Source organism: Mandrillus leucophaeus, unplaced genomic scaffold (assembly GCF_000951045.1).
Source record: "Mandrillus leucophaeus isolate KB7577 unplaced genomic scaffold, Mleu.le_1.0 Scaffold1234, whole genome shotgun sequence".
NCBI lineage: Eukaryota > Metazoa > Chordata > Mammalia > Primates > Cercopithecidae > Mandrillus > Mandrillus leucophaeus.
In genome coordinates, this window is record NW_012100699.1 from 164561 (window position 1) to 170203 (window position 5643).

Below are 5643 nucleotides of genomic sequence, written 5' to 3' on the forward strand. Positions count from 1 at the left end.
AGGCAGAAGGAGATGGACCCAGCTCTCCTGACACCAGTTCCCAAACCCTTCCCTCCACAGTGTCTACCCCCACCTGCAGGACTTCCTCTGGGTGCCATCTCCAGTGAACTCTCATTCAGCTTACCCCCAAAAAACTTTTAATACTTCAAAATAACGATAATAATAGCAAATAACAGGCCAGGCACAGTGGCTCAGACCTGTAATCCCAGCACTTTAGGAGGCTGAGATGGAAGGATTGCTTGAGGTCAGAAGTTCAAGACCAGTCTGGTCAACATAAGGAGATCTCCATCTCTATTTAAAAATAAATAAACTGGGGCCGGGCGTGGTGGCTCACACCTGTAATCCCAACACTTTGGGAGGCCGAGGCAGGCAGATCACAAGGTCGGGAGTTCGAGACCAGCCTGCCCAACATGGTGAAACCCCGTTGCTACTAAAAATACAAAAAAATTAGCCAGGCGTGGTGGCACGCGCCTGTAGTCCCAGCTACTCAAGAGGCTGAGGCAAGAGAATCGCTTGAACTTGGGAGGTGGAGGTTGCAGTGAGTGAGGCAAGATTTGCGCCACTGCACTCCAGTCTGGGAGACAAAGCAAGACTCCCTCTCTAAATAAGTAAATAAATTGGCAGAGCCCAGTGCCTCACGCCTGTAATCCCAGCACTTTGGGAGCCTGAGGTGGGCGGATGACCTGACATCAGAAGTTCCAGACCAGCCTGAACAACATGGCGAAACACCATCTCTGCTAAAAATACAAAAGTTAGCTGGGCGTGGTGGTGGGCGCCTGTAATGGCAACTACTCAGGAGGCTGAGGCAGGGAGAACTGCTTGAACCCGAGAGGCGAAGGTTGCAGTGAGCCCAGATGGCACCACTGCACTCCAGTCTGGGTGACAGAGCAAGACTCTGTCTCAAAATAATAATACGTAAAGTTTGTTCCAAGGCACTTTGAGGTGGTGACAGGCACAAATAAAGCCAATCCCACCCTTTCTGGGTTAGGGGAAGCCGAGATGGTCTTCGGCTCTGGGTGAGTCACTTCCGATGGTCCAAGCCTGGGTGCCCCTCCCCCTCCAAGCCTCCGAGGTCTTCTGCCCAAAGCCCTCCCCTCCACCCCACCCTTTCTGCTCCGCCCCATCAACTACGTTTTCTTCCTCAGCACTCGCCTTAGATTCCTGGACTCACGAGCATAGAGGTGACTTCCTCCTCGCAGACTTTAGGCGCCACTGCTGGGTCCGGAAAAGAAAGAAACGGCCCAGTGCGGTCATTTACATAAACCAGGGCGGGGCTGCGCTCGGCGGCCGCAAGCGTTTTGAATTCTGCTGCCCGGAGTTCACTGCGAGGACTGGGATCACCGGTCACCCCGCCCCGGGCTAAGGAAAAATGACAAGTGTTTACTGATATAGAAACGGAATAACGGCGCTGTGGGCTGGGGAGGGCGGAGCTGCCTTTAGGCTTCTAGTCTCCAGCTGCGGGTCACTCACACCTGCCGCTGTGAAAATGCAGACCCGCGGGGCAGGAATTCCGAGTCCGGGCTGGAGCGCGATCTGGAATCTGACTCGCTTGAAACAGCACTGCGGTGGATTCGGGGCCGGGTGAGTAGGGAAATGCGCCTCAGCCCCTCCCACAGGCCGCCCACGGATTCTAGGATCCGCAAAAGCTTCCCGCTGCTGCGTCACCCCAGGAAGACAGAGGCCGCCTCTGAGCAGTTCTGGTGGAAACAGGCTCCGCCGCCCAGAAGAAAACCCACAACCAAGGGGCCAAGAAAAAGCCCCCCATGGTCCTACCCTTTCAGTGAGGATCCTAATTTATAACCCGAGTGTGGTCCCCATCAGAGTCTGCAATGACAGCCTAGCGCGGTGGGTCACACCTGTAATCCCAGCACTTTGGGATGCCATGGCGGGCGGATCAATTGAGGTCAGGAGTTCGAGACAAGCTTGGCCAACATGGTGGAGCCCCTTCTCTACTAAAAATACAAAAATTAGCCTGGCGTGGTGGTAGGCAACTGTATTCCCAGCTACTCTGGAAGCTGAGGCACGAGAATCGCTTGAACCCGGGAGGCGGAGGTTGCAGTGAACCGAGATCGCGTCACTGCACTCCAGCCTGGCCAACAGCGAGATTCCGTCTCAAAAAAAAAAAAAAAATCTGGGGGGACGTTCACTGAAATGATACAAGATCAGCGGGGCCCAGAGCGCTGCGGCTTACAGAGTGCGGTGACAGCGCCGCCTCGCGTCCCTTCCCTCACCTGCCCCAGGCGGACGCGGTCACCTGTGTTGGCCTCGAGGTTGGAATACACTGGGCATCAAATGCAGAGAGTGGAGAAAGGAGGGAAGGCTGGGAGGACGTGTTGAAGAAAGGCAGAAAGAGCCGGCGCTATGGTTCATACTTGTAAAACTAGCGCTTTCGGAGGCGAGGCAGGGGGATCGTGCAAGACTAGCATTTTGATGTTGCAGTGAGCCATGATCACACCACTGCACTCCAGTTTGGGCAACAGAGCGAGACCCTGCTTTTATATACTTTTCACATTTTCTGTAATTAAGCAAGTTTTACTTTATTTTAGGGTAAAATATCTATTGTGAATTTTAAAAACATTTAAAATGTTAATTAAAAAGCCCAAATGCTCTTTTCCAACTTATCCTGAAGGAAATTCCTGTTGATGGCGCCTTTAGAAGGAGGAAAGGAGCTCTTCCTCCACAAGCCCTATCCCATCCTTGAGTTTTAGGCATTGGCCCAGTGATAAAGGCAACACTGAGAATACGATCAATGTACAGATTACTGATTGTCATATAAAATTAATCTCACCACACCTGAGAAATGGGATGGATTGTCTCATTTTCACAGTTTGGGCATCTGCGTCCCTGAGATATGAACACCTGACATAGATTACCAAAAAATGTAGGTCTTTAGACTTAAAGGGCACACAGTCTTCTGTGAAGCTCCCCTATGCATGCGTCACACCCACAGAGGCTCTACAACATCAGGAAGAGCACCCAGGGTCAGAGCCCAGGCGAGTTCACACTCAGGTCATCCACATCCAGGGCGTGCAGAGAAGAGACCGAGGTGAGAGCCCATTCACTGCCTAGGCTGTGGGTGACAGGTGGGCGGAACAGTCAGCCAATGAGCGCAGGTCCTAGTACTCCTGGAGCTATCGACCTCATTTATCCCCTGAAGACCTGAGCCCTGCACATATCAAAACTGTACATTTCTTGTGGAGCAGTCTTTTCTTTTGAAATGTAAACACTACTTCCCCAACCTTAAAGCCAGCCATTGTCACTCCTAGTGACACCTCCATTGGATAAGCTCCTGACTCCCACTGAAATGGGCCTCAGAGTTGCAGCTGAGCACTGGGAGCCATGGCGGGAAGTCATCGTGGGTTTGCATCTGGCCGATGTGGATGGTAGTCCTGAAAGGTAGGGTGTGACTAGGTGGGCTCTGGAGGGCAGGGATGTGCCTGGTGAGAGGAGAACAAGACAGATAGGAAGGTTCCAAAAGCAAAGTTCAGGGTGCCCTGTCTGTGCCCAGCACCAGGATTTAGAAAATCTTTTTCCAGCCACTTTTGGCCTGCTTTCATTCCACTTTCCTGTCCACCAGGCCATTGCAGGCAGTTCCTCCATTGAGTAAATATTTATCAAATACCTACTGTGTGCCAGGCATTGTGTTGAAGGAGCTGGGGCTGAGGTGAGAGGAACCAAACCCCCCTTGCGCTCAGGGTTGTCCCAGTCTTGCTCAGGCAGAGATCAGTAAGGAAACTGTAACACTGATGGTTGGCAGGACGTGTACACATACTTTGCAAACTCACAAGTAGACCATCATCTCTGACCTAGGAGTCACAGAACGTTCACAAGAGAGACAATGTTCAAGCTATGTTTTGAGGTATAAGTAGGAGCCCAACAGGCAGGTGGGACAAGAGAGCATTGCTGAGAATCCAGGATGTGAATTTCTTTCCCTGGGCCAGGCCAAGAATCAGACTCAGCTGACTGAGGAGCCGGTGCTTCCTGGCAAGAAAGGGTGTCCCACATCTGACTATTCCAAAATCACAGCTACTCAATATTGAGACTTAAGACAGAGAGACAGAAAAAGAGGAAGGCCTGATTTGAAAAGCAGAATTCTCCAGGGGTAGGGGGAGGTCAAACTGCAGTTTCTGATATAGTATGTGTGGGCAAGGCCAGAGAATTGCATTTCTTTTTTTGTTTGTTTTTGGTTTTGTTCTTGATGTTAAGTCTCACTGTTGACCCCCAGGCTGGAGTGCAATAACGCAATCTCGGCTCACTGCAACCTCCACCTCCTGGGTTCAAGCGATGCTCCTGCCTCAGCCTCCCAAGTAGCTGGGATTACAGGTGCTTGCAACCACACCCAGCTAACTTTTTGTATTTTTAGTAGAGACGGTGTTTCACCATGTTGGCCAGGCTGGTCTCAAATTCCTGACCTCAGGTGATACACCCACCTCGGCCTCCCAAAGTGCTGGGATTACAGGCATGAGCCACTGCACCTGGCTGAGAACTGCATTTCTAACAAGTTTCCAGGTGATGCCAGTGCTGTTTGTCCCAGAACTACATTTTGAGAACCACTGACCTAAGGCAACCTGGTTTGATCTGTAATATCAGAAGAGGACTGGGAGAGCACTATGAGGCAGAGGAGACCCTCGGATCTCCTTGTGTACCTTCTGATCCAAATGCAAGGTGACCTAGTATGACAACTATTAGCAAACTCACAGGGATAACAGAATGGGCTAAGAATGAGAATCTTTGGTGGCTCACGCCTGTAATCCCAGCCACTTGGGAGGCTGAGGTGGGAGAATCGCTTGAGCCAGGAAGGTGGAGGTTACAGTGAGCAGAAATCAGGCCACCAACACTCCAGCCTGGGCAAAAGAGTGACACTCTGTTTAAAATAAAATAAAATTAAATTAAAAGGCCGGGTGTGGTAGCTCATGCCTGTAATCCCAGCACTTTGGGAGACGAAGGCTGATGAATCACTTGAGGCCAGGAGTTCCAGACCACCTTGGCCAACATGGTAAAACTCCGCCTCTACAAAAAATACAAAAACTGGTCAGGCATGGTGGCATGCACCTGTAGTCCCAGCTACTCTAGAGGCTGAGGCAGAGAATCGCTTGAACCAGGGAGGCGGAGGTGAGTCAAGATCGCACCACTGCACTCCAGCCAGGGCAACAGAGCGAGACTCTGTCTCCAAAAACAAAACAAAACAAAACAAAAACGAATGAGAATCTTGAAAAGTTGGCAAATGGCTTCAATTACGTGTCCCCCGGAATTACAAGTGTTTTTCAAAATATCACATCCTTGAGCCCACATGGACACCAGAGGGCATCCTGAGCTCACTAAAGCCACAACTGTCGCATTAGACCATTAGAATCCCGTGTAAAGGCCAGGCGTAGTGGCTGACACCTGCAATCACAGCACTTTGGGAGGCCCAGGAGGGTGGATCATCTGAGGTCAGGAGTTTGAGACCAGCCTGGCCAACATGGTGAAACCCCATCTCTACTAAAAATTAGCTGGTTGTGGTGGCATGTGCCAATAATCTCAGCTACTGGGGAGGCTGAGGCAGGAGAATCCCTTGAACCTGGGAGGCGGAGGCTGCAGTGAGCAGAGATTGCATCATTGCACTCCAGCCTGGGCAACAAGAGCAAAACTCCATCTGGAAAA

At 51.1% G+C, this 5643-nt stretch overlaps 1 long non-coding RNA gene across 1 annotated transcript in view; it reads right to left on the reverse strand.

The window, feature by feature from the left end:
* LOC105533260 overlaps positions 1-1595 on the reverse strand; it is a 7205-nt gene extending 5610 nt beyond the window's left edge. The window contains exon 1 of the long non-coding RNA XR_001005096.1: positions 1467-1595. This is a non-coding gene — a long non-coding RNA (uncharacterized LOC105533260). The remainder of the gene's footprint in view (positions 1-1466) is intronic.
* Positions 1596-5643: the final 4048 nt, after the last annotated feature.